The sequence below is a fragment of the Cryptomeria japonica genome, chromosome 7 (genome assembly GCF_030272615.1).
Source record: "Cryptomeria japonica chromosome 7, Sugi_1.0, whole genome shotgun sequence".
Lineage (NCBI taxonomy): Eukaryota > Viridiplantae > Streptophyta > Pinopsida > Cupressales > Cupressaceae > Cryptomeria > Cryptomeria japonica.
In genome coordinates this window covers 665,220,523-665,245,974 of record NC_081411.1, presented here as the reverse complement: position 1 = coordinate 665,245,974, position 25,452 = coordinate 665,220,523, and positions in this window count along the sequence as shown.

The following is a 25,452-nucleotide window of genomic DNA, read 5'->3' as shown; positions in this document are numbered from 1 at the left end:
GTACCCTTATTAGTCAATTTGGGAGAAGATGATTTCTCCTTTCTTGAAAGCCTTAGCTTTTTCCTTTGGTATATCTAATATTACATATGGTTGTGCTAGCCAAACTTTGGTTCTTTGAAGTGCTTATTTTTCTCTTGCATTTATATCATTAGGCTCATCCATAGTGGGATTAATATTAAATATACATGAAACTTATATACCTTAATAGTCTCATTGGAAGGATTAAGCCTTTCACCATCCTCCTTCAAATTATTAGGAATATAGAGCCCTACAACCAAATTTGCTAGCTTTAAGTCCATCCTGCAGTAATCTCTTACCATTACATCATAATCATGAGTACAATTTGACTAGTGATCTTATATCTTTGGCTCATGTCTGAAATATGCCCTTATCATTGGGTCAATCTTTCCAATGGGATCAAATCTATCTCTAGTTGTTGACATAATGTTGAGAGTGCTACCATAATTGTTTCTATTGTCTTAGAAATATACATGTTACATCCCTCCTTCATGAAAATTTTCATCTTTTCTTAATTTGCATAATTAGAGACATGATGATGTTAAATGAAGTTACTGGAAACATCTATTTGGTGAGATTTATGCAATAAATGATTAATTTAATAAATTGATATTTTTTTATATGGATATTATTGTTGTCTAGGACCCTAAACCCTCTCTAACACATTAACCTCTCTAGTAGTGCTCTCACTAATAATTCAAACTTTTGGTGTAGTGGTAGTTGGTTTGTGTTAACAAAACTAGTGACTCTACTGGGGAGGGTTCAACTCCCATCAACAACATCTTACTCGCCTTGTGGTCAAATCTGTCTAGTATAGACCTCTCAACTTAGGGAGCTAAACCGTTGTTGTGTGGGACCCTCAACCCTCTTCGACACCATAATCTGTCCAATAGTGCTCTCACTAATAGTTTGAACTTTTGGTGTAGTGGTTATTAGTCTTTGTTACATATAGCTTGTATGGTAAGAATATTTTTTCTAACTACCATTTTGGTGTCTAAGTGGATGTAAGAGATTCTATCACCCTCAAAGACGAAAGTGAGAGTATCATCAAAGAGAGAGGAGAAAATATGGAAAGAGGTCAAAGTTTCTATCATTTCCAAGATCCTTGAAATAAGTGATCTTTTAGGGTTTGTCTAGTTACTCTAGATTTGTATATATTCATATTTATATATCTCAATATTGGTGTTATTCTTAATTAAACAATTCAAATTTGGGTGACATAGTGGAAAATGATTTTAAAGCCTAAATCACCAATATATGGATATTAGTGTCGAGATCACTTTGGATTTGGGGTGTTATTCAACACTACACCCATACATGTAGGTCGTTGTCAATCCCATGAGAGAAAGAATGTTATGAAATGGTGATTGTAATTGAATCTTGATTTTCTATCCAACCATATGAATATGAGTGATGTGAAAAACATTATCCTTATTATCATCATTGCATGGTAGAAAATGTTGTTTTAAGAAAATACACAGTGTTCAATCAATCATGGGGAATCAATCTTGGATTGATGAACGTGATACCCAACTAAGAGAAATAAAATATTTCATTCAATCTCCGCAGGATTAGATTGCAGGCATGTTTCTTTATCAATTGATTATACTATCAATTTTTAAATGCAATTTATCAATAACTTTGTATTGATCTATATCTACAATACATATTGCATACTAAATAAAACAAGTTAATCATTTGAAGGAAGTCATATGGGACATATAGATAGAGGAGTTTCATATCATTTGTATGTATTAGAATTCCATAAGTAGAAGCAAATTTAATCTTTCATGAAATCAATCCAATTCAATAACTTAAAATCAAATATAGAGACATAATCTCTGATCTTCAAAGCATATTATATGTCCTATCAATCATTTAAACTATAATTAAATAGAGGTTATCAATTATAACCATGGTATCAACCAAAATATAGGAATGCATAGAAATATAATCTTTTGTAACAAACTTTTGTTAAGCTGAGATTTGCATTTGTATTAAATTATTGTTAAGCCGAGGTTGGCATTTGTGAACTCTTTCATTTTGATATGGTCCTTATGGGGTTGAACTAAAAAACTTAATTAAGAGGTTAACTTATGTTTTTCATAATATATTCAAATTCAAGAGAATCTATGAGGTCGATAGACCCATATTATATGAAATCCTTGAGTTATAGTCAGCCAATAAGGTTTGTAATGCCAATAATATTTAAATTTCCCAAACTGATAACATGCAAAAGAGAAACATGGATAATTATGAATGTAAGGAAACATAATGATGTGGAAAGACCATGCATGTATGTGTAAAGGATGTACATACATGTACATATGCATGGTGTTGAAATGCACTTACTTGATTTCATAACAAATTAATGTTAATGATTAAAAATAATGGCGAAGATAATAGTAACTCTCATCACTAATACATTTGGCCTAAAATTCCAACGAAGGTTTCTGACGGAGAAGGTATATTGTGATCAAATTTGATTTTTTTTTGAAATAATGCCCGATTTCGTTGGAATTTTGACGATAATGCAACATTTGGTTTTGACAGAGAAGGAATTGGCAATGGCATTTCAGTTTTTTTAGAAAAAGTGCCCGCGTTCATTGAAATTCCGACGACCGCATGCATTACTTAAAAAAAAAAAAAGACCAAGTCATTTCATAAATCCCGCCTCTTCCTCCCACCTCTACCATTACAAAATCCCGCCTCTGCAGGGAACCAGCTATGGAATGAAGTGGTGCTACAGGAGTAGTTATACCAGGATACCAAGCGACGGGAAACTTTCCAGCTTCATGGTAGGAATTTTGTTATGTTTTTGTTTTTGTGTTTTGTTAGGAATTTTCAAGTCTGGGTTGCATTACTTGATGTAATAAGGGCTTTTTTGAGCCCATTTGTAAGTCGTTTGGCATTTTGTTAGGGCGAGAGCTAGTCAATGGAATGATGGGTGGGCGGTATACTGCATCCTAGCAAAACTGGCACGCACGACCCTTCCCTCCCAGAACTTTACTCCCTATAATCCCTCCCACTCCCATACTATGTCACCCCCACCCTGCAATTAATCTAACCGGGCCCGGGCGAGATACTCGTTTGCGATCATTAGTTCAAGATCGCATATAGTGGTTGGTATTAGTTCATTCGAGAATGAGTTGGAAAATAAAAATATACCCCGAAAACTCATGATCAGTAGCATCGCTAGTTTTGGATCCTCCCTCCGCAAATCTTGGAAGAGGACTTATTGGAACGCATGGAGATGCTAGAACAGTGGGCTATAGTTCTCGAAATGGAATGGATGTTTAGCTTGACTGGTGGTGGTTAAACGATAAATGTTGCTGGTTAATCCTCCAGTTTTAGAACCAGGAGCAAAGCCCGCTCAATATGTATATACTACTAGCTTTTCCAAACATTTTGACCATCTCATGAAAGCATCTTAACTAGGCACAACCCCTACACATGGAAACATGAGCGTATCCCTCGGCTTACCAAGAACACTTGGTCAAGAAAGAGGGAAGTTTTTTATTCAAAACACGGTGGATTCCTACTATGAAACCTCTCTCTACACACAAGATCACCCCACTACAAGGTAACTCGCCCATGCTTAGCCCCTGTGCATGGGTTTAGGATTGAAATTGATAACAAGGGAGAACAATCTAGTGGGGTAATGAAATAGAATTAAGTGGGGTTCCCTAAGAGCCTCCCTCCCTTCAACTAAACTGTCGAGAACCTAACTTCCTCAACCGGGGTGAACTACCTCCATCCTTTGGATCGGCTTCAATCTCTCTTCCCCGGGATGGAGCGTAACAACTGTGGATCGATCCTCTGACCATAAAAAAATTAGATGGAATAGATCTTCTTCCACCATAGAATAGTAGGGGCATAAAATAGTAGGGGCCCTAGCATAACCCCTCTCTCCATTTATCATTATTCTCATAGACATGACTATAGAAGCGACCAACGTCCATTTAGCTAATAAACCATTGATCAATTGATCATTTTTCTCATAGACGTGACTGGTGAAGTGACCGAAATCAATGACCCTAACCTACACTGCACATCTGGAGAGGTGTTAGTTGTTCCTCACTATTTCCCTTCGTCTGACAGAGGCAACAAAGAAAGCAACCTCGGTGATAGATCCATCTCGTGATCTTGTGGGCAACTACTACTATAGTTTTCCTTCACTTCTCTATGCTTTGATATTTGCTACTACTCAAATTGAGGTGAATATGTACAAATTGAGGTGATATCCCTACTGCAGAACCGTGAGAGCACTGTGTAGTGATTGAGTGCTATTTTTTGTCGGTGTTTTGGAAGGGAGCATAAGTGTACCGTTAGGAAGGTGGTATAAAATGGTGAAAGATGATAAGATAGGGAGCTAAGATAGGGAGGTAAGTGATGAAGGATGTAATGGTGAAAGAGTAAGTTAGGATATGTTAGGGGTTTGGAAGGTAGGAAAGTGAATGGAGGGAGATAAATTAAGGATGTGAAGGATGGAATGGGGTTAGGTAGGTGAAGTAAAAGTAAGTGTGTATGAGGTTAAGGTTTAGGATAGGATGTAGGAAAGTGGAGGAGGTCAAGATAGGGGATATGAAAGGTAGATGGAAGGTAATAATGATAGGAAGTGAGGTAAAGGTTATGAGGTGTGGGTTAGAAAATAGGGTGTAGGAAATGGAAGGAAGGGTCATATCACTTTGAGAGTTTTCACCAAGATGAGTAGCCCGAGTATGGACCTCAAATCTTACAAGCCATGAGGATCCACTTGTAGTAGAGGAGCATATACTTACATCTTGGGAGCTTATTAGGAGTTCGCCTTGAATTTGGGAAATACACATAGAGGAGATAGAATATTGATGAATACACATTACCTAGCCTCATCATGCATAAATACAAGAGGTATAGACTATAGCAAGCACATATCATGAGCCAAAGGATCATATTCGAGAGTTGGTTCATCTCCAATCCTCTACATTTTAAAGATCCACAAATGGGGTTGAGGTTAAGTCTTGGTTACTTAGCTTGGACTTATGCTTTGGGTTGCATCTATATGTGAGCAACTTAAAGGCATAATTTTCAATGCAATTTTTGAGAGGACTTGATTCCACCTTGTGGTACTAGGAGGATAAAATGCACCAACTCACATTGGAAACCCTCTCCAGATACCATTTTGAAGTGCTTCAAAGTGTGTTCTATTTCAAAATATTTTTGACAGAGATGCATAGATGAGTTTCACAATTTACATAATAAGGTTTCATAGTGGCTCAACATGAGAGTTAGTTTTTGGAGTTCTTGTAGTTTGTATATTACATTCAAGACAAGTTACTTGTCAATTATTTCATTAGGGGTGGAAAGCCCAAAAATTTCAGTTTTCCTACACATGGCCAATCCAAATGACTTTAGGGTTGCTATGGCAAAGTATCTTATGGAAAAGGAGGTACATGGGAGGACACAAGAGGCATGAGAGAAGTTTGTAACCAGCTATGGCAAAGTCTCTCATTTTAGGTATGAGAGACGATAGGGCTATCAAGCTAGGCCTTCTATGACTCAACAACCTTTTAGGGGAGAATCTAGTGTTTTTAGTAATTAGGATCTTCTAATTATAGTGGGGCCTAGCCAACATAGGGTTATATGAGAGGAACATGTTATGTATATGTTATTATTAGACAGAGAGTGCCCACAAGGTTTTACAGTAGGTGGACACCATCCTAGGATGTCAAAGTAGATAGTTGATATGCGGGTCTTTACCCTCCCAACCACTCAACATATACCACCATGGGTCTTTACCCTCCCAAACACACAAAGGTCAAATGAAGATTCACCGCTGCAACACTCACTTTTTGTGACAGTCTCAAGCACTTAGGACAGCCACTCCTTTCATGGCCATTCTTCTTCACACAACACTCTCTAACATTAATTATGATGATAGTGTACGTCTTCAAACCTTCCACCAACACCTAACTCAATACCAAACTCTTTCCCAATCTCACTAATGGACTAATTAACTCAACTCACTGTGAAATTGTGACAGTCAATGCAAGGTTTAGGACAGTAGTAATTAGGATCTTCTAATTATTGTGGAGCCTAGCCAACATAGGGTTATATGAGACAGGGGTAAGTTCAATAGTGATTTCTCCTTCAGTTCTTGATGAATGCTTCATTTCCTATTCACTTGGAATTGAATTGATTTTATAATTAAGAAATGAACTGTTTGGTCAGATGCCTCAAAGAAATGTGGTCTAATGAAATGCTATGATTGCAGGATATGCACAAACAATGTTTGTTGAAATGGATTTACAAAATTCCAACGAAATCTGATCGGTGGGTATAAAGTCGAACCCTACAATGGTCAACAACCTTTACCCTCTACAACCTTTTCCAACATTCTTCCAGTCTGTGTGAAAATGAGAGCTTGACAACATTCTTTCACTTTTAGCTAGCTAAATTTTTCAAGAATTTTATCTCTAGATTTAATATTTCTTTTCTTGCATGAATCTATTAATTTTGAGGTAACAGATCTTGCCTTCATGAATTGATCCTAGTTCATCCCTTTAACCCTAATTAATTTATTTAGAGTGTTTAGTTCCATTTTAATCCTTTCTTTTACAATTAAATATTATTAAAAAATTATATTATTGTTCCAAATTTTGTGGATATTTAGGAGACACAAATAAAATATAAATGTAATCATTCCATATTTTTGTAGGAGATATTGGAATGAGACTAATAGGAAGAGTAGTAAACATGAGTCACAATGAGCACTTTAGAGTAAATGTAAACATTATAAGGAAGAGTAGCTTGGAAAAATAGAAGCGTAACTTATTTTCCAATATGCAAGATTATTACTTGGGAAAGAATCTTGAAAGAGGATTGAAAAGATTCCTTGAGCTAACATTGTCTCACTTGTCCAAAATTATGAGGAAGGATTCATTAATAAAATGGTCATTAACAAGATGGAGAGAATAATAATTAGGAAGAGATAGATTTCACATGCTACTAGGTGACTAGATTGGAGAGAAACTAGAGTCAAATCATTTAGCTTGGCCATGACACAAAGTCTTAGAATAGATGCCAACCTTGGTGAATGCAATGAAAATCCCAAACAATTAATGAATGGTGAGACAAGTAGAGGCATCTATAAATTTTGTTTTGAATAAAATAAAGAAAAAATGGGACTAAAACCAAGAGAAATGCACATGGAAAGGATAAAGGGTTATTTCTATGAATACTCATCCCACTCAATGCCTTCTTAGATATGAATAATATTTTAAATGGAATTATGAATTTTAACGAATCCTATTTTCCTTGGTTTAATAATAAATTGAAATAAATGATAGATATGCAATACAAAAACCTTGGTTATGATTTTGAGTGATTTAGGACTACAATATTTTTACTAGACCACACATCTTGGTACTTCTTACTTTTAGAAGCTCACTCCTCTAATGTTTGATAAGATAGATATGAATGATTGACCTTAAACTACATATTTTTAAAGATGAAGGTGCATTCGGGGTTTAGATGATCTTCCATGACCAGGTCAAAGGAAAGTGATATAAACCTATTTTAAAAATTATATTATCATTATACTCAAGCCATTTGGAAAATATAAAAAAATATATCCAATCTCCTAACTATTTTTCTCAAACCTAGCATTTTGTTTGCCCATGTGAGTGCTCCATTCCTAGAACTAATAAATAAAGAGTGTATTCATGTAGATAAATGAATTAAAATCAATTTGTGATAGTAAACATTCACATAGCATGTATAATTAATTTATTTATGATGGACTTTTAGATGTAATAAACTATCTCCTATAGTTATCTCCTAAAGGTGCGGCAATTATGTCCATATATGATGAAAATCAAAATAAATAGTTTGAAGATAATATTAGTTACCTAAAGGATATTCCACTTGATTATTTGGTATATCATAACTATTTTGACAAATTTTGAAACCATTAGAGGTACCTTTTGCTTATGTAGATGAGGCATTCATTCATGTCTATACTTCCACATTTTCCAAACATGTCAAACAGAGCAGTTCCAACCGTAAGAATTTGATATTAATTGCCCTTACCTTCTGCTTTGATGGAAGCCCATACTCTGTTCCAAAGCTCCCATTTTGGCACGTGTAGAGAGTACATTGGCAAATAAAACTGATCGAAATGGAAATCTATTTATTGCATTGACTACATTGTGAGGACGCTTATGTATTTCATCGACAACATAAAGCGGGAAAGGACATGAGAATATCTCCTTGTGGGGGTATTCTATGACAGTTGCGAGGTAGATGAGAGTGTCTTATGCAATTTGCTTTGTTCTATGCAGTCAAACATAGGAACACTGTTTGAATTCAAATGCTAACGGTGAGTGTCTTTTTAATGGAAACGGACGGGAAGGGACGTCAAGGGAAGGAATGCGCCCACAACACACCTAAGCAGTCAAAGCTTAGTGTGTGTTGTTTAAGGCTGCCCCCTTAAGACATCATAATTGATTGGCTCTTCAGTCCTAAGACCTTCAAAAGTCTTTAATGGCTTCATTGAGTCCTTTGGTCTTCCAAATGCACCTGCACCAGCTTGAATTCTCCTTCAATGCTTGATTGCTTGTTCACTTGGAATTGAATTGATTTTATAATTAAGAGATCACTTGAATTATAGGTAGACCCCTTCAAAGGACAGGGTAGGCTTCCTTTTATACCTAATATATGTCTTGAAAGCATTTTATCATGATGGCTTTAAATTAAAGTACTTTCTCTTCTATCTAGTATTGGTGGAGCAGAGGTTGCATTGCATCGTCTTAGGATACATATTTCCGTAGATACAACACAAGTTAAATGTATCCCAGGTCAATGCAAAGCAACCTCTGCTCCAAAGATCACTAGAAAATAGAGAAAGAACTTTAATTTAATGCCATCAGGATAAAAGTCTTTAATCAAGACAGAAAAAAATTTGAGTTTGATTGTCATCATTTACTTTGCCAAATTCTTCACATGTAACTCCTGAATCAATTTCCTACTCACAAGAATTTTATTATGTCTCAAATATAGGGAAATGGAAGGCTTCAAATAGAAAACTTGTACATGCAACTAAATCCATTGACTAATTAGAAGAATAAAATTAAGAAACAGTTTGATCATCTGAGAGATGTTGTAGACTTGCAACTCACCAGCTACTTAGTTTTTGTAGGTAAGATTTTTTTTTGTTTTGGTTATGGTTGTGGTGTTTATAGGGAGACATTTACAAATTTATATCTATTTTCACTATTTAATGGTTAAGGGGTTTGTAATGGTAATTTAATGTTCTTTCATATTTTTGTATATATATTTTATAATAGCCTAGAAGAGAGCAATTGGAGAATGGCAGAGGAAAGTGTTTAAGGGTGATAAATAGATAGAGAGTATGCAATACAAACAAACAATGTCTAGAGTGTCTAATGTGATGTCTCTAATTTATGTCCGGAGGGACTAACTGGTTTTGAAGTTCCTGCAAAACCTATTGGGCCACGCTTGGAGGAAATCAATGTGTTCATACAAGGAGCACCTTTTTTCTATTATGAGAATGATGCTTTTGCACCGAGGGATATTTGGAAGTCAATATCCAAAAATTCTATAGTGTGGAACTAGAGTTGGTGGGCTCAAAGTAATTTTTAGCTTTCAGATGACCAAGAGGTTATGTACACAATCTCCCAATAGAAGGGAGATTTCAAGCATTACCTCTCCCCCCCATGAATATTCAGGAAGCACTTCCTTAGACAAAGGACTATTGGCCTCCATGGGATCAAAGAAAAAAATTAAAGCATAGACTCTAGATGATGTGGTGGTGTCCTTCGTGAAGAACTCTGCACTATAATTGAAAATTCAGGAGGGAAACTGCAAGATAGTGAAGAGAAATACAATCTTGAAAAGTGGGAAGAATGGATCTTGGTTTGGGTGGGGCCAAGTCAGGTGGCTCCTCTAGAGGTTGACGAGATAGAAATCATATTAGGATTTGAAAAAGATCACACTCGTGGAACTTTGTGTGCAAGTGATCGATTGCGATGTTTGGGTAATGCATTCCAAATAGATACAGTTGCTAAATTGGATAATAAGTCTATTTCATTCTTAAATTTAAACCAATCTTGCTAAATCAAAATAACAATAATAGATTTATTAAAAGATAAGGAAATTTTCATAACAACGAAATTTAAACATAAAATGAAAGAGAGAGCGTTCGTTGATCTCCAATCTGAGTCACTTCAAATGAGTCCTTCAAATGAAGATGAGAACAAGAATTAGGCACTTTTTCTGCCCAACCTTTAAGCTTACGCTTCCCCAGAATTCTTGGTCAATCAAGAATACTCGACCCTACACAAATTGCTTAGCAAAAGAATTTGAAAGACAAGATGGAATATGGTGCATGCCTAGATGATACATGCATTTTCATTTTTCTAATTCTAATAAGAAACAAGCAAGATCAATCAAGGATATAGTAGAGAGTATAAATAAAAGAACTCCATCTATTTCAATGGTTTATTCAATTGGTTTACTCGACCGAGTATAATGCCATGCATAGAAAAAATAGATAGTTTGGAAAAGCAAACTATTCTCTCTAGGTTTCCATATTCGACACCCGTCCTGGAAGGTAACTTTCCCCATACACAAGCATATCTAGCTTGGTTTACATAAATCAAGAATACAATTTCGTAAACAAAACAATCTTTTGTCTAATAAAACTAACATCTTTCCTAATACTTTTGTTCATAAATAAAGCATTTTTTCATTCTCACATATCTGAAAACAATCTTTCCTAGAATAACTATTTCACAATTTTGATAAGCACACATAATTTCATAGCTAAATAAAAAGATAATTCAACTAAGTTTAAAATGAAGAAGGTGTAGCACAAGTATGAATCTTTTCATATAAATGAGTTAAATTTGAGTACACATTCTTTAAATGATTATCTATTCTAACCCATTAGCACTAAATACCATTCTTTAACAATATAAATGCATTTCATAGATATTTCATCCCATGTACCATCTAATGTTTTCCCTCTATGACTATTCAAAAGAATAATAAAACAAATTCAATGTAAACATGGAATGTCATAAAGCAAATCTCATTCTACTAACCATAGCACCATTTCACTATTATTTCTAAATGCACAATGACCAAAAATAGATGAAGATCCTACCTCCTTATGCTTTAATACTGGCTTGTGGTGAAGTCTCGCGTGCCTCCTCTATGTCAGCCTACTTCTTCCTTAATTGATGGTTCAAAATTCTCTATTGATTCTTCCTCTATTCCTATCTCTATTCTAAATTCTCTCTCTAATCTCTCTTGTCACACTTCTATCTTATTCTCTCCTCTATCTTGCTATTTTTCTCTCTAGCTCTAACTTGCCATCTTTTTCTATATCTTTTCTATACTCTCTCTATCGAGCCCTTGCCTCTATATATACTATTTTTCTCCTACGTAATCTACTATATCTATGGCTTAGTTATTGTTAGGAGTTTGTCATCTTGGCTGCATTATAGACAGGTCTATTACTTTACTACTCCACGTCTACTCCTTCCCAAGGTATTTCCAGTCTATCTGTCTCTCTTATCGACACGTTTTGGAGTGGTGGAATACCAAGTGATGTTTCCTGAAGTGAGTCAACCTTGGATCATGGAAGAGATGGTTTTCTTTCTCCACTATCACCATGGAGACTGTAGTCTTTCCTACTGCCAACATGAGATATGGAGAAGTCTGTGATTTGCCATACACCCATGGCACTATGTGCCAAGTTTCTTCCTCCCCCATCGGTCGTGAGCCACTGCAGTTCGTTTGAAGTGAAGTTAAACTATAGTTCATGGGAAGTCGACTTGTCGACTTCTACTGGTCGATCCACCAACCGCCACCTTTGTTAACAACCACCTTTGCTATTATAAGAATAAGCATTAATATATATGCTATTCAAAACATAAATGATAACATATTTTTAATAATTAACACTTTGCATTTAATCATTAAATATTAAATAGAATTAAATTCTAATTTAATCTTTTATGATATTTAATAAATTAATAATATATTACTTAAATTGACAAGACCATTTTATTCACTTTCAAACAAAAAATAACTAAAAAAACAATAATCGAATTTATACATACAACTTCGTATGATCGAAATCACATCAACATAAAATTTGCATTCTCTTAAGCTAGAACTTTGATTCATATTTAATAGGAATGTTAAGTCGCTATTTTTTTTAACTCTCAATATCAATGTAATGACTACTAATTACTCAAATCATTTTAATCAAAATAATGCATTGATGAAGTCACAAATGCACAAACAAACTTTTCTATTGTGGTGTGTGAGATTCCTCTAGTTTATCAAAGTCATAAGCTAAGACAACTCTACCTGAGTCCTACTCTCACCTTCATTTTTGTTCACACATTCCTGCATTAATTGCACTCAATAATTCATCTGTAATGGTGATCCCCAAAAGAGATAATACTAGCCATCTAATTGCATATTGCATGATTAAAGTACACAAATCATTTCTTATCATTTGCATACAAACTGCATTATCATCAAAATAAACGTTCATATTCATTTCAATTTCAATTCATAATGAAAAGCCTACATTATTTTGCTAATAACATATTATTGAAAATACGGTTCGTGATAATTGTCAATCTTCAAGATTTTGGGGTTTTCTTAGGTATGTTATTGTTATTTGAGATTAGATGTACATTAAAAGATATTTTATTGAAATAGAACAAAGGATAGTGAATCCCCAATCATCAAGGTGAAAGAGTATTGAGCTTGTTATGCTTATTATCAATGTCAAGGATAAATTTTTTTTTGAAAATTATAACCTTTTGATAAAACACTTTAGATACCACCCCTAATCCCTAGTGTTTGATGATATTCAAATGCATCCAATATTGGCAGGATTGGGGGTCAAAGTGACCATATTTAAAGTTCAATATTTCCTGAACATTTATAAAATAAACCCCAACCTTCAACATTTGAAATTTAACACTTGATCTCTTTTTGGCATCATCATTTAGGGATATGTCATAGTATATTCAAAACCTTATCAAATATGGGAAGTGGTATCCATGATCCTTGATGTTTGGGATAGTCAAGCCTTCTTCATTTTGTAGGGATCAAGATTAGGATGCTTGAGTTGATGTTTTAGTTGTAAAGAAATAGAGGAAGGTGGACCACCAATGACTAAGGTCCACAATAGTTAGAATTTGTTTGTGTTCTCTACAGGATCGAGTGTTGGGGTGACTTAGTGGGCTTATTCAATTTTAATGAACATTGCAATAAAAAGACTTGACCACTAATGTTTATAGCAATTAGGTTTTCTCCAATTTATTGTATTTAATTTATTATTTGAATAATACCCTAAATGCATTATTTGCAACATATTTCATAAGGTTAGTTCAATTTAGAAGGGTTTGGCAAAGAAAACACTAAGTAATTCTACCGCAACAACTAGGGTACACATGGGAGAAAAAGCATCAGCTAGGTCGAAATATGTTTGCTCCTTATAAATAATAAGAGTAAAACCCTCAAAGGGATTGATAAACAAAAAGAAAGATAGGGAAAAACATAGAGAAATTTTTTGAGAAATCTGAAAGATAACCCTAGCATAGATAAACAAATAAATAAGAAAACAAAAATGAAGAAAAGACAAGCAAGAGACTAGGGAACCTATGTAAATAACCTAAAACCGAGTCCTTGATTTCCAATAGAGGATGCACACACAAATCACTAGGTTTCAGTTGACCAAAGTGACTAAGGTGCAAATTTTATCTCTACCAGACTCTCTAGGACTTTTGGTACATGCTTTCTCAAGTTCATGAAATTAAAAATGTGTTTCAAAATCTCCCTATTTATAGGAAAGTGGGCTGCATAAGCAAGTAAACTTCCTCATTATTTATGGGTGGGATCAAGGTTTGTAAGTTTAGAAGGCACTATGATTAGGGGTCACAGATCAATTGTTCACTTGTTAGCAAGAAGATACTTGACACCTGACACCAAATACTAAGAAAAGGAAACAAAATAGGGTTAGGATTCATGTTGGTATTATGGATGACTTCGTCATGTGTTGCATTGGCTTTGTCATTGATGTCAACACTTACCTTTTTGGAGGTCTACATTGTTGATTTGGCACTCTGGTTATATTGGTTTATTGATTAACTGGCACATTGTGGTCCCGACATGGATATTGGCTTATGCATAGTTACCGGTATATGTTTCACCGATAGCTTAGGAATTTGGTGATGACTTGTTATCATCTAGAGATCATTTGGTTATGTTGAAGACATGGATTGGATTTTTGCATTTGGCATTTTGCATATTGGTCTGATCGGGTTCACATATTTGGCTTAACCGACAGATAGATCCAGGTTATGAACTAGGTTAGGAAAACATTTTCCAAATCAGCACACCACGATTTGTAAATGATTTATTGATTGGATAATGTGTAAATGTATTGAGGCTGACATATTGTATTGCACCAAGACTTATTTTTTAATTGATTTAAATGTAATATCTTTTGGGAGCCAACCTAATGATTAGGTCTTAGGTTTTGTATAAATAATTGTAAGATCTTATTTGGAAGTAGTGTGTGAGTATGTGTGTATATTGAAGATCATTGTGAAGAGCAAAAACAAGTAGATCCTTATGCAAATCATGTAGATATCATCTGAAGGTTGAAGGAAGGTTGTTAAAGGTTATGAAGGTTTTTGGTCCTCATGCACAAAGCTTAAACCAGTACTGAATTCAGCATTGAAGATGCTAAATTGAAGCAATACATTGTTATTGGATTTAACCGTCCAACTGTGTAGTTAGTGTGACTCCGAATTTTATGATTGAGTAGTGAGCTCTAAGTAGTTGGCCTTTCTGCATGTGCAAACCCCATTATTATATTCACTTACTATCTACAGTAGTATCATCTGATTGTGGGTAAGATTTCCCACCATGGTTTTTCCCCTTACTAGGTTTCAACGTCAAAATATTTGTGTCATGTGTTGTGGATGTTGTTTCTCTTTCTATTTCATGCATTAAGTTGTACCAGTAGTACTATAATTGTTCATCTGTTTTACCGACACTGAGTTTTAAGTTGGAATAATTTGTTTTGGGTTGCAATTTATTGACAACTGATTCACCCCCCCCCCTTCTGAGTTGTCCTTCCCAATTCCTAACAATTCAGGCTTCCAAGGTTCACTTGAAAGCAAGTGAATAATTTCAACTCAAATCCCAATGTCAACTAAAGTCCAAAAGGTGGGAAAAAGTGGTAGTTGGGACAAGATGTTCCCAAAGGAAAAAGGAAAACAACTAAAGCCCGAATTCCAAAGCTTGAAGAAAAAGAAACAACAAATAAAAAGGAAAAACAAAGCGACATGCTAAGGGGAAGGACCCTTAGGGGAACAAGGAAAATAGAAAGAGGGGGTCCCCATTTTTCCAATTGAAAAATTTGGGTGTGAGTGCAAGGCATAGCACAAAAAATAGACCTAATTTGAGGGTGCATTCTTCCCTCCCTATTTTAAAAGAAAATGAGGAAGGGTTGTTGAATCTGAGTTATCAATCAAATCTATATAATCCTTACAAAATAGTAGCTTTAAAAGGAGTACACTCAAACTAGAAAAGGTTGGGGTGTTTCACTCCCCACTAAAAGACCAATTATCATTTTTCAACTTGGGCACGAAAAATCATAAGCAATGCTCAAAACTACTCTAACTAGGAGGGTTGGTCTATTAAAAAAAGAAGAAGAAGAAGAAATATATAGATGTTGGAGTTGACAATAAGGTTGGTCAACATTCTCAATGATAGACAAGATAAATAGAAGTGTCTAGAGAAATAGATAATTGAAGAAAAAAATATTGGAGACTTCCTCTAGAAAGATCTATACATTGAAGACAATTTATTGGAACATTAAAAATAGTTTCCTAGATTAAGAGCTACTTTCTTAAGAATAAAATAGACATCCTTCTCCATTTGTATTTTTAATTGAATGAAAATAATTTTCAAGTTATTGCTAAATTTATTTGATGCAATGTTGAGTTTAACATAATTGAGGGTTTTGGGCCATGGGTATTGTCACTATGTGGAGCTTGACTAAGTTTGTTAGAGCCTATATCTCACATTCCAACAGTGGCCTAGAAGTGAGGTTCTCTTTGTGTTCTAGATCTTGAAAACAATATTAACATTTATGACCATTACATGTGGAATACAAGAAAAGAGGTGACAATGAGGAAGCCTTATGTATGGTGGCAAGGGAATTTAATTACCTCCATTTTCCCATTAAGAAACTTGGTGAATTAATTAACTACTAACAACGTGGCTAAGCTAGTGGATCTTCTAAATTTTAACAAGGCTGATGGAAGTTGATCTTTAGGATAAAATATTTACTTGGAATAATTAGATATAGGCCTAGGTAAATTTAGAAAATGAATTAAAGGAAGATGAATAAATAGTGTCCACAATCTTCTGAAATAAAAATAAATAATGTTCACCAATCTAGTATGAGGAATAAGAAAATTAATAATATTACTAGACTCCTTGATGAGACTGGATCAATTATTTTTTTATGATAAGTTAGGACAAGTTTCTTCCAAGTGCTTCTCAACCTTTTTGTCAAAATAGGCCTCTAATAACCCTTCTACGCTTGAAGAAAAACTATTGAACAAAATCGCTTCTTCCTTATCTTGTAAAGATAATTCCCTACTTCTATTGGATATTTTTTAGGAATTCCATTCTACTAATTTCTCATTGGAGTATTTTAAGGTTCACGACTTAATGGTTTTCACCTTTCTTTTCCAAGGGTTTTGGGACATACTAGGATTTTATATCACCATGGCTACTAAGTACTTCTTTAGAACTAGTAAGTTTTTGAAGCATATCAACAAAAAAATTATTGCCTTGGTTTCAAAGATTCTTGAACCTTCATCAATAACTAATTTTAGGCATATCATCCTTTATAACTATCTATATCATTTTCTCTAAAATTATTGTTAATAGGATCCAACCTTTACTTTAGAAAATGATTGATAGTAATGAAGGAGGTTTTTGTTCTTGGTAGACATGTTCTAGATGTTTCTATCTCATCTCATGAAATTATGCATTTTATGAATAGCATTGATCTCCTTGGAATTGACCTTAAGATAGAAATATCTAAAGCATTTGACAGATTCTCCTAGGGATTTTTATTTAAGATCTTAGAAAAAAATTCTTTGAACATAAGATCTTTATTTTGATCAAGGAATGTGTTACTATGTTAAATTTTGGAGCTTATCAGTGGCATCTCCCAAGGATTTTCAATGTTGAAAGAGTGATTAGATAGGTTGATCCTCTATCTCCATACATTTTCATTATCTTAGGTGAATTCATTGGGAGAATATTTTAAGGTTACTAAGATCTAACGATCTCGAGGGAATCAAAGCTAAAACCTCTCTTGAACCCTATAGCATTCAACAATCTATTGATGTCACCATTTTGTTTGGTTTAGATTTTATGATAAGAGTCTGGGAAATGCAAGACCTATCTAAACTATCATGTGGTTGTGTATGGCCAATGTATCAAAATATGAGAAGAGCCAAATTTTATTTTTCAATACCAACTTGGACCTGTTATGCCTCACATATCTACCCCCATCATTTTCTTTGGTGCAAAAATGCGGGTCCCCCTTTTTCTATCTTTTATTTTCTTTCTTTTTTGCCTTGCCTTTCATTTCGGTTTTGGAGATCTCAGAATTCCAGAACCCCAGAGTTCCAAAGTGTTCTTTGTGCATTTTTTTTCTATCAAGAAATAAGAATTTTGGAATCCCAGAATCCCGAAGTCGTGTTCTTGTCATTTGGTTCAAGACCCTAGAACCTCAGAACCCCGAAGTTTCAAAGTCTTAACTTCTCTGTTTGGTGGAAGCCTCAAAATTTCAGAATCCTAGAATCTTGAGTTCTTCTTGTTTTGTTGTGTTTTGTGTTTTGGAGTTTTAGAACTATAAAATCCTGAACTCACTTTGTGTCTCACCCTAGAACTCCAGAACCTTGGAGTCCTGAGGTGTCTTTTTGTGTGTGTTAGAGCCTCATAACCCTGAAACCTTGGAGTTCTGAGCTTCTCTTTGTTTTGTCTCGGGATCTCGGAGCCCCAGAATCCTAAGGTCATGTTTAGTGAGGTTGTATGGTCATTTGAAGGGGAGGTATAAATAGGGAAAAATTGATGATTTTAATTCATTTGTGCATTCCTTCCCTGCAAAACTCGAGCTCCCCCTCTAGGTGATCTACTTCCTCGTGCTTTCTTCTTTTCTGGTCCGACCACCTCTTGTCAGGTTGGTTGGTTTTTGTTTTCTTCTCATTTTTTATGTCATTTTAGTTAAGCTAGATTAGAATTTTCATGCTTTCAATAAATTGGCCATTTCAATTTCCTTCCTCGCAGAGCCCTAGTTTCAGCACCTCGAGATTTTAGAAGCCCGAAACCCCCAACTGCCTAGTTTTTCCCAATTCAAAACCTCGAAACCTTGGAGTTCAGAAGTCCCCATTTGTTAGGAGGTCTACCCATTTTGGGATTTCTAAACCCCTAAATCCCAAAACCTTGTGCCTTATAAGTTTGATGTCTTTACCTACCTTAGAACCCTAGAACCCCAAAGTTTTAAAGTCCTTCTGTCAGAGAAATTTTCCCATTTCGGGATTCTAGAACCCTAGAATCTTGGAGTTTATTTTTGAAACTATCTCATCCAAATCAAAACACTGAAACCCTAGAGTTTTGAAATTTGATCCTTGTGATGTTTTTACCCAACTCAAAACCCTAGAAACCTGGAATTCCAAAATCAACCTTTTGAGGTTTCAGAACCCCGAATCCCTGGAGTTCCAGAGTTAGTAGTTTTGTGTCTTTTCTTGTCTAAAGATCTCGGAACTCCAGAATCCCAAAATTGGCTATTTTGAAGGGTTTTCATGCCTCAGAACCCCAAAACTCTGGAGTTCTAGAGTATGTAATGATTTTATAATATGATGTGTTAGATAATTATTGATCCTTTCTTGCAGGATATAGAAAATTAATGGACCCATCCCCTAGAAAAAAGAAGACCAAGGATGAAGTCAAGCTTGATAAGAAACCTATGACAATGAAATACTAGTATCAAGGGCAGACTCTAGCCTCAAAGCTAGAAGATGAAGTTTAGTGGGTGACTGATACTCAAATTAGGCATATTGAAATTGAAGATATCAAAATCTAACTTGCACCTCAAACCCTTGAAGCACCTTATAGGAGAATTAGGAGATCATGGTTGGTGGAGGTTACTATATTCTCTTAATCTATGCAATCACTAGAGCTTATAATGACAACTGCCCAACACTACCGACCAAATACAAGGAAAAGTGTTGATTCAAATGGGAATGTGATAGTGTATCTTTCACTAAATATGATTGGAATGACTTTTGGGATATCGGTGAGGGAAGAAGTTCTTATAACAATAGAGGAACATGCCACCTCTATGTTTGTCAAAAATGCTTCTAACTATAAAAGACATATCAATGAAGCATGACTAGAAGATCCAAGGAAGACCAGTATGAAGGCTAAGAATATTCTAAGGACGGATTTCATGTAGCATAATAGAGACCTTATTATCATGTTAAGAAGAGCCTTCAAAAAGCCAAACTCTACACATTTTCATACATGGATGTTTCATTACATGACTACAATTTTGATTGGACACAATTATTTTAGATAACATTCATAATTATCTTACCACGGTCCTTTAAACGAAGAAGTTCTTCATGACTTCTTACATCATATGGGTGGTAGCTCATGCTGGCAAGTTTCCAAGGCTGAGAATTGAAGAAAAAATTGCAAAAGAGCCCTAACAGAAGAGAGTTCGGGAATATTATTGTTGGTATTTTGGTATGGTTTTGTCATTGATGTCAATACCTAGTAAAATGCTAGCACTTTGGAGATCTAGCAGCATTCACCAGCAAGCAAGTAACTATTGCACAGTTACTAGTATATGGTTCACCGGTAGGATATAATGATCACTGGTACTCAGAATTATATGGAAGACACTTGGTAATGTTGAAGACATCGTTTGGACATCTTGTCTTGGAGTTTTGTTCATTGGTATATTCATATTTGCATATTTGCTTTTACCGGCAAATAGGTCTAGGGTTACACCAATAGGTTTATCTTTTCCAGATCAGCATGGCATGCTATGGAGATGATTAATTATTGTTGTAAATGCATTAAGCCAACATGTTCAATCGGTTATTGCATCAAATATTATATTGTTTGTAAAATGTTTTTATTATAATATCTTGTAGAGCTGACCTACTAAAATTGGTCTTAGGTTATGGTATAAATGTAAGATCTTATTTGTAAGATCAAATGTGGAATGCGAAAAAGAAATGTGTGAAGGTATATGCGAGATTAAGTAGAGCTATACATGAAGACATCATTTGAAGGTGAAGCTAGGTTTATGTGGAAGCATATTAGCATTACACTGGTACTGAATCCAACATATGAAGATGTTATTTTGTGCAGTACGTTCTTATTGGATTTAACCATCCAACTGTAGTCAGTGTGACTCCCATTTTGTGATTGAGCAGTGAGCTCTAGGCTGTTGGCCTTTTTGCATGTGCAGACCCCATTTATGTACACTTACTATCTGTAGTAGTATCATCTGATTGTGGGTAAGGTTTCCCACCATGGTTTTTCCCCTTACAGGGTTTCGACGTACAAATATTAGTGTTATGTGTTGTGGATGACTTCGTGTTTATGTTTCATGCATTAATCTTTACCAGTATAGCAATTAACTATTAAAACTGTCTACCAGCATTAAGCATTAAGCTGGTTAAGTTGTTTGGTTTGAATTTAGTTGACAATTGATTCACCCCCCCCCCCCCCTCTCAATTGTCTCTGGGACCTAACAATTGGTATCAGAGCTTAGTCCTCTTTTGCAAAAGTTTTACAGCTTGAGGAGATCCAATGTCTACTAATTATTTCAGGAAGGATAGTCCTAAACTTGATGGAACCAACTATGGCATATGGAAGATCAGAATGGAGACACATCTAAATTGCATTGGTAAAGGCATCTAGGAAGTTACAAAGAAGGGTTATACTGCTATTGTACCTGGTCAACCCAGTCCAACTACCTTGACTAAAGATGAGAAAAATGATTGCAAAGCAAGAGAAGCACTTTTGAGCACATTATCAGATCAACAAATCATGGGATTATCAGATAGGTCTACTGCTAAAGCTATTTGGACTCATTTGGAAACACTGAATGAAGGAGATTCCATAGTCAAAATTGCAAAACTTGAAAGCTTCCGAGTCAGGTATGAACATTTGAAAATGGAAGAAGATGAAAGGATTTCTGCTTTTATGGAAAGAGTAAATGAAATTGTTTTGGGTATTAAATGTTGTGGAGGAACCTTAAGTGAGGATGAAATTGTTTCAAAAGTTTTAAGAGGATTGCCACCGGCATACAAAATGAAGGTTACTTCTATAAATGAGTTGAGAACAATGCCTAATACATCAGTAACTAGGGATACATTAATTGGCAAACTTTTAGCTTTTGAAATTGAAGAATTTGGTCCTGTTGCCACTATAAAGACAAATTTGGCCTTTAAAGCATCAACATCATCTGCTCCATCATTTGACAAATCATATTGGAAAGCCTTTTATGCAAGAGAACTTGAAGAAACTAGGAAGGAGATGAAGAACTTGAAGAACTTGAAGCACTATTTGCAAGAAAAATGCCTAAAGGTCTAGCTGGAAGTAAGTATGAAGGTAAAGCATCCTTTAAATGTTTTAACTGCAATAAGATTGGTATGGCTTCAAGATGCCCTAATAGACATGCTAGACTAAGAGAAGAAGCTAGAAGAACATACAAGCCTAATCCTGAATATCAGAGATACATAATTAAGAAGGATAAAGAAAAATCTTGTTACATTGCTGATGAAGGTGTGACTGATAATTCTGATGAGGATTCGACACACAATGGATGGGTTTTTGTTGCTATAACAAAAGGTCAACCAACACCTACTGCTCAACCAGTAGAACAAGCCCTAGCAGCTAAAGTTGAAGTAAAGGATGAATGGATCATTGATTCAGGATGCTCACATCATATGACAGGAGACAAAGGTAAATTCTTGAACTTTCAAGAATACAATGGAGGTTTAGTAAGATTTGGAGATGACAAAGCCTGTTCAATCAAAGGTAAGGGTACAATATCTCTTGATGGTAAGAATAACACTAACAATGTCTACTATGTTGAAGGATTAAAGCATAATCTTTTAAGTGTTGGTCAATTAGTTGAGAAAGGATTTCAGTTACAATTTAAAAATGGAAAATGCAAAATCATGAATAGAACTGGTTTAGAAATTGCAACCAGTAATCAAAATAGAGGTAATATCTTTCATTTGAATAACAGTGAAAAGACATACTTGATTGCACACATAGATGAAAGTTGGTTATGGCATAAGAGACTCTGTCATGTAAACTTTGATTGCATGGTGAAGATCAATACTTCCAAGGCAATTAGAGATCTACCTAAAATTGTGAAACCTCAGAATACAATATGTAAGGAATGTCAATTTGGAAAGCAAGTTAGAGCTAGTTTCAAAAGTATTCCAGAAAAATCCAATAATACTCTTGATTTGATTCACACTGATTAATGTGGTCCAGCTAGAACTAAAAGCTTACAAGGTGATAGATATTTCATGCTAATTATTGATGATTATTCTAGAATGTGTTGGGTTACTTTTCTTAGAGAAAAATCAAAAGCACTTGGAAAGTTCAAATTGTTCAAAGCAATGGTAGAAAATGAAACCGGTAAGAAAATCAAATGTTTAAGATCAGATCAAGGAGGTGAATTTACATCTAAAGACTTTAATACATTCTGTGAATCGAATGGAATCAGAAGACAACTATCAGCACCTCAGACACCACAGCGGAATGGAGTTGTTGAAAGGAAAAATAGAACTATCTTGGATGCAGCAAGAAGTATGTTATTTGAAGAAAACCTACCACATGTATATTGGAGAGAAGCAGTCAGCACAACAGTATATACATTCAACAAAGTTCACATCAAAGGTGAAACTGGTAAGACCCCCCATGAACTATGGTTTGGTAATACTCCTACTCTTAAGTATTTCAGAATTTTTGGAAGTAAATGTTATATCAAAAGAGATGAGCATATTGGTAAATTTGATCCTAGAAGTGATGAAGGAATATTTCTTGGTTATTCATCTAAGAGCAAGGCATATAGATGTTTTAACAAGAGATTGCAGAAAATTGTTGAGAGTACAAATATAAAGATTGATGAATAATTCAGAGGAACTTCAAGGTATATAGACTCTGAACCGGCAATAGAAATTGTGACAAATGAACCTACACTAAATCCACCGGTACAGAATGAAGATCCAGTTACCTCGGTACCATCTGAGGATTCCATAGTAATTGAAGAACAACAACAAACTAAGACACCCTGGTATGTAATATTGAATCATTCTGAAGACCAGATAATTGGAAACAAATTTAAAGGAGTTATGACAAGAGGAAGATTGGAAAATGAAGAGGTATGTCTTATTTCTCAAATTGAACCATCATCTATTAATGAGGCATGTGAAGATAAATTTTGGATTAAAGCTATGGAAGAAGAATTAGAACAAATTGAGAAAAATAACACTTGGACATTAGTTCCCCAGCCTAAAGATAAAAATGTAATTGGAACCAAATGGGTATTTAGAAAGAAACTTAATGAAGATGGTAAGGTTGTCAAAAATAAAGCAAGACTAGTGTGTAAGGGATATTCTCAGAAAGAAGAAGTTGATTACAATGAAACCTTTGCACTGGTAGCTAGAATTGAGGCAGTCAGATTATTCTTGGCTTTTGTAGCTCACAAGAACTACAAAGTTTATCAAATGGATATTAAATGTGCATTTTTGAATGGAGATCTTGAAGAGGAAGTCTATATTGAACAACCTGATGGATTTTCTTTGACAGATGACAATGATATGGTTTCCAGGTTAAGAAAAGCTCTGTATGGATTGAAACAAGCCCCAAGAGCTTGGTATGCAAGATTGGATAAGTATATTTTAAAGATTGGTTTTACTAAAGGAAATGCAAACATCAATTTATATTATAAAATAACTAATGATGACATCTTGATTATAGAAGTATTTGTTGATGATATAATCTTTGGAGGAGAAGATGGATTACGTAAAGAATTTTCTATTAAAATGCAACAAGAATTTGAAATGTCTATGATTGGAGAAATAAAATTATTTTTAGGATTGCAGATTTCACAGACTGACACAGGTATATTCTTGAGTCAATCCAAATATCTAAAAGAGTTACTAAAGAAATTTGGGATGGAGAACTCTAAACCAGTAAGCACACCTATGACTACAAATGACAAATTATCTCAAAGGTATGAATCTACACCTATTAATTCAACTAGATACAAATCTATGATAGGAGGTTTACTGTATTTGACACAAACCAGACCTAATATTATGAATGCAGTATGTATTGTTTCATGATTTCAAAGTAATCCTAGAGAAAATCATGAATCAACAGTAAAAAGGATTTTCCAATACTTCAAAGGCACTATAAATCTTGGATTATGGTATCCTAGAGATGAAAAATTTGAATTATGTGCATACACATATGTAAATTGGGTAGGAGATGTGGATGATAGAAAAAGCACCACCGGCGAAGCATTCTTTCTTGGAAATAGATTAGTTTTTCGGTTGAGTAAGAAACAAAGTTGTACATCTTTATCAATAGCAGAATCAGAATATGTTGTAGTAGCAACTAACTGTACACAAGTACTATGGCTTAAGCAAATGTTGAAAGACATAAAGGTAAAATGCAAGGAACCTATTACTATATATTATGATAACACTGCAGCAATTGATATATCTAAGAATCTGATATTACATTCTAAAACAAAACATGTTTCTATCAAACAGAATTTTCTAAGAGAAAAAGTTGAAGAAAAGGAGATAAAACTGGTTTATGTGAATACTAAAGAACAACTTGTAGATATTTTCACAAAACCTTTGCCTAAGGAGACTTTTGAATATCTCAGAGATCAACTTGGAGTCATACCACCATTGGTAGAGACTTAGATAGTTGATGATTGTCATCAACCGATAGAATTAAAAGACAAATATTTTACTCCGGTCTTTGATGAGGAAGCTAATTCTCTAGGGGAGTAGTTGGTATATTGAATTGATTGGTATTTTGTTTATGAACTTAGTTTTTTTGTAACTTTGGCATTTGATGTCAAAGGGGGAGAGATATCTATGGAAAAACACATTATTTTTTTAGGAGAGATTGATACTGAAAAACTTTGGATAACACATGTTGCTCCTAGGGGGAGAGATTGTTGGTTTTTGGTATTTGGCATTTCTTTTTTGGCACTTTGATGGTTTTTCCATGTTGTGTTGCCATCAATACCAA